Source organism: Brienomyrus brachyistius, chromosome 19 (assembly GCF_023856365.1).
Source record: "Brienomyrus brachyistius isolate T26 chromosome 19, BBRACH_0.4, whole genome shotgun sequence".
In the NCBI taxonomy this organism is placed as follows: Eukaryota; Metazoa; Chordata; class Actinopteri; order Osteoglossiformes; family Mormyridae; genus Brienomyrus; species Brienomyrus brachyistius.
Window position 1 is genome coordinate 16,241,084 of NC_064551.1, and position 12,908 is coordinate 16,253,991.

General features: G+C 41.4%; 1 protein-coding gene across 1 annotated transcript in view; it reads right to left on the minus strand.

Moving 5' to 3' along the window:
• The window catches only part of enpp4 (ectonucleotide pyrophosphatase/phosphodiesterase 4), a 75,704-nt gene that overhangs the window by 30,529 nt on the left and 32,267 nt on the right, over positions 1-12,908 (minus strand). The gene's annotated exons all lie outside the window — the stretch shown is intronic.

Here is a 12,908-nt window from a genome sequence, read left to right on the forward strand (position 1 = left end):
TCGCGCTCTTTAGAGCACAGGCTCACTGCAGCCTCCGGCATGCTGTAGGTATCTGGTAGCTTTTCATGCAGGAATATCATACATTTTCGGCAATAGTCAATTAAATTTTGCAAAACCACATTGTTGCATTTAGCATAACACACCGCTGGGGGGAGGGAGTGTGCCTGGGGACCAAGCCGGCTGCATTGATTTATTCCACCTGTTCCTTGCCTCACTCGTCCCTTTAAGGGTTTATTTTTTCTCTCTCGCCCCAGTAAACATGACCACACCCTCATCTGTCTGTGCGGCTCCCTCTCCTTACCCTGCATTATCACCAAGAGGTCACATCCAAGCACACATACTTTTTCATTCTCGCCAGAGCAGCTCTCTCATTTTCCCCTGGGTGTCCCCAAATAAACAGGGACCCCAATGCTCTGTCCCTTTATGGCCCTGTACCCCGCACCCCCGAGAGACTCACAAAGTGCTGCTTTTTATGCTCCTTCACTATCTCATGCAGTGGCACAGTAAATTAGCTGCTCTCTGTATATAAAGGAAAGCAGATCTTTTTGGATCTTTTTACGAATCTCCCAAGTCATGCAGCTGCCTCCTAGCAGCTCCTACTAGCCACATCCGCGGCCAATAAAATGGTCCCTAAAAATTAAAATAGAAATCCTGCTTGGCGTCTGACTTAAACGCTTCATTGCAGATGGTCACCATTTATTTTATTTTACTGTCTGTCATTAAATAGGGATTGAGAGCATGGAGGTGGAGCCGCTCAGGGATGGGGTTCTCGGGACAGCATTAGCCTGAGGCTGCTCCTCCACGCCCCCCCCGGACCCTCAGAAGAGCGTTCCCCAGTGTTCCTCTATGCTCCTCCGCTCCGTGGGGTACCATGGCTACACAGATGGCGCTCAGACTGCCCCCAATCATAATAAACACAGGCGTGTACAGTAACACATTTAGTCTAAATACATGGAGAGGGATGGGCCTCCCATCTCAGGGATGTGAAACGGGGCCAGATGATTAATGTCGGAGATGAAGGTCTGACCACAGTGGCCTGTTTGGGAGCCTGAAAAAGCAAATGCAAACTTCAAATATATAACAAACGCAAAACACAAGCTAGCTGATTCTGTAGCATGGAGGCTGATGCATTTAATAATTAAAAAAGTGAAATAAATACAAAACACATTTAAGTTCAGTTTCATGGGCACCTAAATGTCGTACAGTGTAAATGTTCCCATGACATATTTAATAGATACTTTTATGCTAAACAGCATGCAATCTGTCAGCAGGCAGGGTCAGACCGTCCCTCAAGCAACTGAGAATTAAGGGCCATGCTTACCGGCCTAATGGCAAAATCACTTGGCTGAACTTAGGATTTGAACTAGCAACCTTCTGATTATAGACACAGTGCGCTAACCCAGTGAACCAGACATCTCCTCCATTTGTTGAGTATAATTAAGTAGGTAAAAGGTAACAACTCAGTTGGAAAATTAGTCCTCCCGGACACAGAGTTTACAGATACTGTGAGACTGAAACTGAACTTGCACTTCTAGCTCAGGTGCAAGTGGGTCTTACCCAGGGCGAAAACGAAGATACCAAATAATAAAAACAGAAATCTGGCATTTAGCTTGCCAGAAAAACCACGTTGACGCCACAATCACTTCTGACACCCCTGTAAAATAGCCAGAAGACCTCAGTGCAATTCCCACAGCTCGGAGGAAGTTTAAATCCAGTCTGGAAGCACTTAGAGTAAGTGGGACAGATAAATGAAGTAGCAGGACATTGTCGAACAGTGACAGTCTCTCGGTGTCGGATTCATACAGCTGAGGGTAGCTGAACCGAAGCCCCCGCATTCGCCTTGGAGTTTGACTGACGAGTGGGGAATGCTGATTGGATGATGAGACAGTGTGGCACGCTTGCGGTTTCCATGGCAAAGTCAATGACGTGGCAGTGAGTATGAGAGGAAAGCGAGCCCGAAAGTAGCTATTACAGGTTTTTAGTGATGGCCTTCATCTGCGAAGTATCCTTGAGTAACAGTTCTGGGTCACATTTACATTGTTTTCCAATACATGTGACCCGCGTCTTGGTGGACAGATGAATTCTCATTCATTTATCTGGAATGGGGTCGTGTTGGCAGACACATATATAACTTTAGAATTAGTATTTGATACTAAACATGTGCATAGACAGCAGTGTATTAAGCACATAGATTTTATTTTTATGTAAACACTTACATTTGTCAATCTTCTGGGATTTTATTAAGAATATTTCTTTATTTCTTTTCAACGGGAAATTGCAACACACCAGTCACCAACATGAAGTTATGGAGTTCAGCATGTTTACTGTGAAAAATAGAAGGGTTTCTTATGTGGCTGCTAATGTGCATTTTTCAGCAATAAATGTGCCTTATAGGCTCTTAGCTTTCGCTTTTGATTGTCATTAAATAACAAAGTGCTGGAAGTTCATTTTGTTTGCAGGTTTACACGAGACTTCAATGCATGGAATGTAAATACTGTGTTTGGAGGTGCTGAAACATTGCATATAATTTACATCTGAGCGGTGGGATCAGTTAGAATTGGGAACCTTGAGATGTGCAGATCAAACAAACGCGAGGGCAAAGGTCAAACTTTGATATGTGTCACAAAACCACAACGTTCCTAAACCGTAGCCCATTAGACGGAGAGGCGAGACTTCCCTTTCCTGAGATGATGTGTCTGGATGGGTGCTCGTTAGGTACATTGACAAGTCCAACCAAAATTGCATCGGTCTTATCGAAATACCGGCGACCCCATTAAGGCAGGAAATGGCGGTGGAATGGGAGGATTTAGATGTGACAGCTTGCATTGAGTCAATCTCGGGGATCTGACTGGAACAGACAACTGCTATTGTAGAACAGTTCAGCATGCATTTCACATAGCATGCCTTCTGGTCATGGCCACCTGGTTTTTATGTATAACGGTGTATTTGAAGGTCTCCCATACAGACATGGTAATGCGGTCCTGTCAACACCGGGCCCGAGTGCTGGGAATGTGATACTGCTGGTGCGAGCCTCGCGTTCAGCTCAACATCTCAAAGAGCGTTGATGATGTGAACAGGCGTCCCAGACCTAACTGCTCCACACCTAAGTGGTGCCCCCTTCTGAAAAGCCTTTTCTTGTGTTACACTTAAAAATAACTCTTGATTTTAAACTAGACTGATCTTACTGCTCCAGTTATGTCTGCAGATGTTGATTTTTGAGTCCAAAACGTGCACCAGGCATAGAAAAAGTTTGGTAATACACTGGGCCTTGGTGGAAAGTTACTCCTTTTGAATTCGCTTAAAATGGAAAATTGGGCTCCTCGAAGGAAGTAGCTAAATTCTAGTGATTGTTGTTTTATTTAGAAAGTCTGTGTAATGTGTTAAGGTAATCATTTTCCTTATGTGTTTTTAGCTACTACGTCAGCAAACAGTGGACACGCAGTTCAGGTGGGATCCATTCATTCCCTCATTTTAGTTTATGATGTACATGCGATATATTTTGAACGGCGATATGTGACTATACAGTACAGTACACTAGGCTTCAAACACCATTTACCTTATAAATGTAATTTACATCTCGTGAAACAGAAAACGCAATTTGGATTCTAGGAATGTCATCTTCGAAATGTGTTCACCCGTACAAATGCCAGTAGTAGAGTAACTAACGCAAGATCATTCACTTTTATTCACAGTTTTACACGGTTGCCTCCTGGCTGCAGAAATGATGTTTACCAAACAATGTTCTTCCCCCACTAGTAGCTCTTCCTCCTTTTCCTTTGTTTACTGTTCATTAGTGAACGTAGTACTACATCCAAGTCTACATTTCGGCAAATTTCTCAATGCAAAAACAACAGACACTAAAATACAGTAATATAAGAGGGTTAATAACAAAAACCAGAAAAAAACTCTTACTCAAGCATTTGATTTCTGATGGAAATTTTAATCTTTAAACTATCTCATTAGGTTTTCATCATAGGCTTTTAGCTATAGGTTGAGGTTCTGTCTTTGATATGAAGGAATTTACTGAAATTAAGGGGCTGGAACCAAAAAACATGCACTGAATCTACTTTATGTATAAAAATGAGCTTAATCATATATGCATTTCTGCTTTATATTCAAACCTATGAACTACACAAAATTCTTTAACTGCTATATACAAAGACATCTCTGGAAGGAGGGATTTTATTCTGCGTGTCAGGATAATAGTAATTCTCCCTTTAAAAGCAAACAGAGCAGAGCAGTGAGTTACAGTCTGCTGCAGCACAAGGCCTCTGCATGCTGAGCCTTTTCCAGAACGTGATGTAAGGCTGGTGTGTGGCAAATATAAACTTCATTACGATGCCATTCGGGTGAAGGGACAACGCTGGAGCTTAGGGTCAACTGTGAGACTTTCTCATGGGTATCCAATGTAAGACGTATGGCTGAGAATGTTCTGGAAGTGCAGAGTATTAGTGGTAGCATGGACAATCTAGCATGGCAACCTAGCTAAACATACACGAGTTTAGAGTTTATGTAGAAAAGCGTGGACAATGTGGTTAGATCACTGACAAACTTTTGTGGAAATGTCACAGTGCTTGAACTATGCAATGTTTGAAAATGGAATCAAGAGGCATTACAAAATAAACAACGTTTGAAAGTCCTGTAAATAAAATATCAAAGAAAATGAATGACGGAATGCAACTAAGCAATAAGATCAGGTAAAAGGGCACTTAGTAGGTGAACAGGAGACCCAAACGAGGGAATTACAGTCAGATAGTAAGGATCCCCATCCAAAAACAGTGAGTATAAAAGAAAGATAACTGCCAAAACCATTTAAGTACTGTGGTCTTGTGAAGGTGCTAGATTTTGGGTGTGAATGTTTAGGTTTCGCCACAAGGCTAAACTTACATGCCAATTTGGCCTTGCAGGGGCACAACCGTGCTCAAACTAAACCTGATATTATTTTACGGTGCTTTGCTGGCACTGAGTTGAAACCTTTTTTCTGATTTGATGGTTATGGGTTCTGGCTGACATGTAGGCACTGGGTGTGGGAGTGTGCACAGTATTCAATGTTATTTCTCCAGAAAACTCAGAGAAGGGTGAAACCTTGATAGGTTTTTTTGTAGGGTTTTTGTCCTAAGAAATCAAATTCATTTATCATGCTCATTTCCGTTTATAATGCACTATTCTGATTGCACCAAATCTGAAAGGTATGTCCTTATAAGGTTTTACAGGATCATTTTGTTACTGTTGGAAATATTTCTCCAGTGTGCATCTGGATAAATGAAACCACTTTGAACTTTTTCCACGCAATGAAATTATGATAATATAATGCTTATCATCTAATAGTCTGCAAATAGTCTGTAGCTATTAAATCCACCGCAGATTAAAATTACATAAAATAATCAAGCTTGATGCAGGGTGCATTATAAACTAGATGAAATCCGGCATTCACAAATCACTTTTGCTGTCCAACGCTTGGATTTTTTAAAAAAATACTGTACATTTTTATTAATGTTGTGTTTCATTAACATTGGCATTTTGGGATTAAATTTTTCGGCTTATATCCCTAAAAGCACTGCCCTAATATTCAAAAACAAATTAAACAAATAAACAAAGAAAAATAGTTTCTTCGGAGTTAAAACTATAGTCTGAAAAGTTTTTATTAATGATTTTGTTGACTGGATGAAGTAAATAAAGAGTAAGAAAAGTAACTATCCTCCCCGTCGTTTCTTTTCATTATTATTTTTTGTATTGGTATTATAAAGTAGAGACATAAAGTGTGGCAACTGATATGGCCAAAAATCACAATTAATTAAAATGCACATATTTCCTGGGTGCCTACAGGGACCTTCCTGTTGCTCACTGATGTCATAAAAGGCTGATTGGTCCAATTGACTCTTGCAGTTACCACGGTGCTGAAGGTCTTGTAGGAAGCTGCAGGTTCTGTCACTGCAGAACTGCCCTTTCAGTATGGAAAACGCTAAGCAATAACAAACATCAAAATTCAAGTTTTGGCTTTCTGCAAAGAGCTGGAAGGGCTACTGTGTTCCTTAATTCCTCAAGAAAACCTCTTTGTGATTCAATGAATGGACTTGGGGAGGATTTGATACCCCAACTCAGGTTCGGTGCTCCTTCAGAAAAGTGTTCTATCATAGTCATAACCTCCAGATCAAAATGGCTGCTGAAAGTGGTCTTAGTTTTGAAGTCACTGGCATGCGGAATTCCGTCATTATTACCAAATGAATAACTAGTGCTTACAGTTAAAAGTAATTGCAACCTTTTGGCACATGCAGGCAGTGATTCAATAAGGCTTTTGTGCCTCCTGAATGTCAGGCATGCAGAGTTCCTGTGTTCCCCAGGCCTTCAAAAAGCTGAAGCTGTCAAAAGCGTTTATTTTACCAATCGACTGTAAATCGTCACATAACCTTTAAGACCTTGAGGACAGCTTGTTTACCGGCTGTGAAAGATAAAATGAATTATAAATACATAATAATTTTTAAATGGGGAGTTGAAGGGCCACAGAGCTAGACCTGGAGAAAATAGCTAGCTTAACGTTTTTCAAGTAATAGCTAAAACGTGCAAGAATGGAACTGCACTTTGAACGAATGTCAAATTGGAAAAAGGAAAATCCTGAACTATATTGTTATAGTGTGCCGACTTGCCGACCCATTAGTTCTCAGTTAACAGACTATAAACAGCTTAACCATCCTTTGCTTAAAAATGCAATGTAATTGAATTAAGGTTTAATGTCAAGCTAACGGGTCTGCATATTTGATGTGCTATTGCTTGCAGAGGGCAGGTGGTAAATGGCTGGACTTTTGGGCTTAGTCTCTGCTTTAAATTAACGCCATCTGAACAGGCCTTGGTGTAGTCGGGCAAGTGAAACAGGGCTCAGAGAGAGTGAGTCCACACCAATGGTGAAAAGGTGAAGCGTCCAGCTCATGTGAATCTGCTATGTGATTATGACACCAGGGACATAAGAACCAGGGATATCAGGCGGGGACATATACGGACCAGACCATTTTAAAAAATGACCATGACATGCCTTATCATTTTTAATACGTAACAGAAGACATTCATGATACATAATATTGAATGAAATCAGGATGTATTCAGAAATCACAAGGATTACAAAATTTAATACCTTTAAAACAGAAAACTATCCGGGTAAAATTAAAATAAATCCTCAATCAGCTGACTTTTCTAATTTCTGTGACTGATTTCCTGATGTTTATGATCTCATTCATTCATTGAATTTTCTTATACTTTCATGTTACTGCAGATTTGTTTCCACGCTTTATCCAGCTGTGTTGATTTTGTGTCAAATATTCTTATGTTATTAGGAAAGCATGGTGGCTTTATAACCCTGAGGGTTCACCATTTCAGGCATTGTGTTTGGTGGGTTTCTTCCTGCAATCTGAAAATATGCAGATAGTAAATTGTTGACTCTAAATTGCTCAAAAGAAAATACAATTTTCATAATAGACTGTCTATCTCTCCAGGGTGTCCCCTGCCTTGTGTCCTGTAATAGACTGTCTACCTCTCCAGGGTGTCCCCTGCCTTGTGTCCTGTAATAGACTGTCTACCTCTCCAAGGTGTCCCCTGCCTTGTGTCCTGTAATAGACTGTCTACCTCTCCAGGGTGTCCCCTGCCTCGTGTCCTGTAATAGACTGTCTACCTCTCCAAGGTGTCCCCTGCCTCGTGTCCTGTAATAGACTGTCTACCTCTCCAAGGTGTCCCCTGCCTTGTGTCCTGTAATAGACTGTCTACCTCTCCAGGGTGTCCCCTGCCTCGTGTCCTGTAATAGACTGTCTACCTCTCCAGGGTGTCCCCTGCCTCGTGTCCTGTAATAGACTGTCTACCTCTCCAAGGTGTCCCCTGCCTTGTGTCCTGTAATAGACTGTCTACCTCTCCAGGGTGTCCCCTGCCTCGTGTCCTGTAATAGACTGTCTACCTCTCCAGGGTGTCCCCTGCCTTGTGTCCTGCTATTCCTGGGAAATGCCCGCCTCACTCTACACTGGATAAGTGGTTAATAATGATGGACAGCTAAACAGATGAATGGAAATGTTTGTATAACTATATATCAGTTTGGATCTGCTATAATCCACAGTGTTGTGTGTTACTTTAATTTTGCCTTTATTAAAAGCATTTTTACTGGACCAGAATGTTCCATATTTCTTGCTTTTATATAAGCCTCAGACTCTAAATTTTATATAAGCCTCAAACTCTGCTTAATTTGATTTTCGGAGTACAGAAAAAATGGGTTTCCAAAGTGTTTCCATTTTCTCTTATAAATTTGAAGTACCTTGGTACGATAATAATAATCTGAAACATATCAGTTTATTCTGTTGACTGGTGATTTGATATAAAATTGATATATAAAGTTAAATGCCATTAGTTCATCAAAAATGTGCATTATTCACGTTATTTCACAATTTAGAGGGCAAAATACTGCGTTATAGAATACAAAACCACGAGGGGTAATTATACAAAAGTGCGAAAATAAATCCCCATCTTGAGAAAACAGAACATTGTGTGAAAACAACATTAAAAACGAGTGCCCATAAACAGGACATTATTTTCTGTTTCTGTAGTCTAATAATGGCAGAACCGCCAGTTGAAATGGCACATCAGTGCTTTGTCTTCCTATTCTTGTGTATAAGACAACAGAAGTAGCCACAAAAGCATGCAAGACCACAAGCAAACATTTGTTATATTTTTATCAAGGACAATTTAATCTCAAAATAACAAAACACTCACTGCAGGATATAACGCGTTCAGAACTTTTTGTGGCCCTAACATGCCATAAAATAATTTAACTACAACACTAATATATTATATAAATTCAAAATTTATATCCTAACCTAACCCTAACCCCTTACCCTAACCCCTAGCAAATTCAATTTCTTATTCCCGTGATGCACACACTGACTATTTGTTCGTTTAAATTCCCTTTGCCGAGACTTTTTCCGAAACATTTGCCTGTTTGTAACAGCTCCCCCTGCCCGCAGAGTAGAGGAATTGTCATTTTGATTAAAAAATTATCTATATATTTAATGTAACATTAGTGTCAATTAACTCATTATTTGTTATTATGAGTTAATTATTATGAGTTATTGAATAAATTATTTGTAATTTGATAATGCACAATTCCTGATTCACCCACTAGCTAGAAAAAAACATGGATTGTGAATATTGACTACGATGGACTAGTTCAACGTCACCTGCCTTGTGGCCTGTTCTGCGTATATATGGGGTTGGCTCTGAGCTCATAGCGACCCTGTAATGGACAATCGGTTTTGGAAGATGGATTGATAATGGAAAATAGAGAAAATATGAGTGTACCTCTTGTCAGGTTAGGAGCTTAGCTATTTCCATTCTTATAAAAACCGAAAAGGAGTCATGACTTTGTTCTGTTCCTCTTTGAGTATTTACGTCAGTTATACATCTTAAACAAAACAACTCTTATTCTGGAGAAAGTCACATGTTATATGTTCCATTTTAACCATTTGAACGTTCTCATAAAAGACTTTATTGTTTCAAGACCTCGTAACGTAGCTTTACTTCTTGCAGTAATTTTTTTTACATGCTAAACTAGACATCCGTGTTTTGTTCAAGATCCAATGTAAAATTTAAACTAGCAGTTGTTAGTATTTTTCCAACTTAGAGTAAGGGCTTGTGGAAACACAAGCTCCGCTCACTTCCTATTTCAAATACAGGTCCGAGGTCTGTGCTGTGTTTACGGTCTTGGAGCGAGAATATGGTTCTCATGTGCAGTCACACATTTTTCTGTCGTGGGCTCACTGCGCCGTTACGGTTTTAGGTACTGAGTGGGCTTCACTAGTGATGTCTGCAGGACATATAACAGAAAAGGAGGGGGTGCTTTTGAAAATGCCGCGATCGTGTTTGCATTTTATTGACGTTATTTACAAACACGCATGTTTTAAGATGAAATAAACATGCATCGTTGCTTTCTGTGCTGTTCCTCGACCTCCCGGCATTAAAATGGTTTTTGTTTTGACTGGCATCAAAATAGCGAGGCATGTTGCAGATCTCAAATACCACCATCCTCATAGCCATTTATAAGATAAACAAGTCTGCATATTCAGTTAAAACGCCCCCCCTGGAGACGTAACAGTTTGGTTACTTATGTTATTCTTTTGTAGCGTTTTCTTTTTTATGTAGTGCTTGTCTAATATTTTCTTAGATTTATCGTGTAGGTTTACAGCTTAGTCGCTTTAGACCTTAGTCAGGAAGTATTTGTTTCTTTTGAATGCGCGAAAGGCATATATAAAAAGAAAAACGTTTGTCTTGACTGCATCTTCAATCCACAGGGAGAAATAAGAAAGTCATTCCCTTTCTTTCTCCAGTCTCCCTGTGTGTGTGTATAAATTTAGTGTCTAACTCTATTTAAAGAGCAGAACCGCAAATAGATAAAACTTGTAATCTGTTTTGAAATGCATTGGGGGGTTTTAATGGGAGTAAAATGTGTGTCTGCAGGATACCCCCGTAAACGTAGCTGTAGATAATGTATCCATGTGTTACGCTCCTCTCCAATCAAATGGCACCTGAGTTACAGCCAACCTGATATTTGGAAAGCGGATGAGTGTCTCTGGGAGCGCGCCGTTTCGTCTCATGGACTTCGCTTCGGGCACATCCCTGGCCGCCACGCGCCAACACCCCCCCGCTCTCTCTTCCTCAGGGTCGGGTCCTTTCAGACCGCAGTGCTGCAACCTGCCAACACGCCGCGAGTGTTTAGTGACTGCGGGGCCGCCGCCTGCTCAGTCCCGTGAGTTTCACACCTCGTTTGTCCAAGTCTCTCCCAGCAGCAGCACATATTTCATCAGGGCCCCACCGCCTGACCCGAGACATAAATCAGGCCTGGGGAAATCGGGCCGGGGGGCTGTGTGAGTCGGGCCGGGGGGGTTCGGCCTGCGCGGCTGTTGCCAGGTGGCTCTGCTTTCAGACCTGTTCTTCGGAAACAAAGGATGCTGTTTTTTTTTGTTTTGTTAGTAAAGCGAGCCAGAGGATTGTCCTTGGACACTTGTCAGCGAGTGACGATCGGAGGACTGTTGCTATGACGCGTCGCAATATCTCCCTGAACGTCCGTTGCTGAAGCTGGTACATATTCCCCCACCTTAGGAAAAAATGATGTCATGGTTTGCGAAGCCAGGTCAGGAAAGCACGGGTAGAAAGGCAAAGAACGGTGCATGGAGTAAGATCTGAGGTGCGGACGTTTTGTTCCATCTTGAAAAATGAACTAATTATTTGGATGGTAAGGCTCCTCACCTGGGAGTGCAGCTCACCCAGGCACCAAACAAAGCGAAACCGGTATGACTGAAGCCCCTCAGACGTCCAGTTCCTGGCCACTGACTGATGACATCATAGAGACTGACGTGTGTAATTGGTGACATTATTGAGGTCAGGGAAACACTTTGGTTAGAGATGGAAATGCTAACTCGATCGATGTCCTTGTATATTTCACCCTTAGGACTCTTTGCCAGGTATATCTGCAGAGGAGACATTTCCAAAACAGAATTATTCTGGAAATATATATATATATATATATATATATATATATATATAAAATCAACATTTCTTTAAATACAAATAGTTGATTGTACGCCACATATCTCTGTGTAAACTTAGGGGAACATTTTAGTTGCAAGAATAATACAAAATTTCCAGGAATAAACCCCTTTCTATGCTGTAGCTTTTGAAAGGTTGGATCCTCGCCAGAGCATTGTGCAATGTGACCCACCAGCCTCTTACCTGACGGAATATAATATAGCGTTTCATTCAGAGTGACTTGCATCTTGTTCAGGCGTACATGCAAGTGGATATTTCCCTGGAGCAGCTGCGGTGAAATTACCTGCTGATCACAGCAACGCTGTTTTTCCTGAGGGTCCGACCGGCAACCTCTGGGTCATGAGTCACAGGTGCATGTGTTTAATCATTCTATCTGCTACCAAAAACGCGCTGAAGGAACTTCACCTCCAGCTCGAATTACGAGCCATTCATTATGGGATATTTTCGGCGCGTCGCAGAAACACATTGGGTGTCATGTGCGGGGGTGATGTATGGCTCGGTGGGCTGGAGCACCGTGCCTGTAGTCAGAAGGTTGCTTGTTTAAATCCCACGGTCAGCAGAGTGATTTCACTGCTGGGACTTTGAGGAAGGCCCTTTGCCCTAAACTGCTCTACATACCCGAATGCGTGTTTGCATTGTATCTGGTAGGTCTTGACAATGTTACTGTAAATTAGCTCAGTTTCTCAGATCCTGGTTCTCACCTTTGGCAAAAGGAAGAGAGGCTTCCTGTCAAGGGTGACGGCAGAGTAACGGATGACATAACAGATCACAACCAGATCACAAATATACCCTTGGACTTTAACTGGAAGATGATTGGATCGTTCTTTGCAACATCAAGTGTCATCAAGGGGGCGTCTCCAAAGGGATATGTACACTGGTGTGTCTGTGTGTGTCTGCCGTAGTATCCTGCACGTCGACGGTCTTACCTTACACCCATCATGCACTGCCTGGCCAAAAAAGTCACCATTTCAGCTTAAATCAGCAAGTACTTAAGAATCAATGACTGGATCATTATTAGAGCTCGGCAACATTATGCAGCAATAAGGTGAAGTCAGCTGAGTACCTGAATCTACTGAACGGCCAGGTTATCCCATCAAGGGATTTTTTCTTTCGGTACGGGCATATTCCAGGACGATAATGCCAAGATTCAACTGGCTCAAACTATCAGTGAACACACATGAACTGGCCACCACAGAGTCTTGGCCTTAGCACCATTGAAAGTCTTTCAGATGTGTTGAAAAAGACTTCATGGGGTGGTTCAACTCACCTGTCGTCCATACAGTACAAAATCTCTAAGGGAAATGAATGCAAATCTGGATGAAAAGAATGTTGAGATG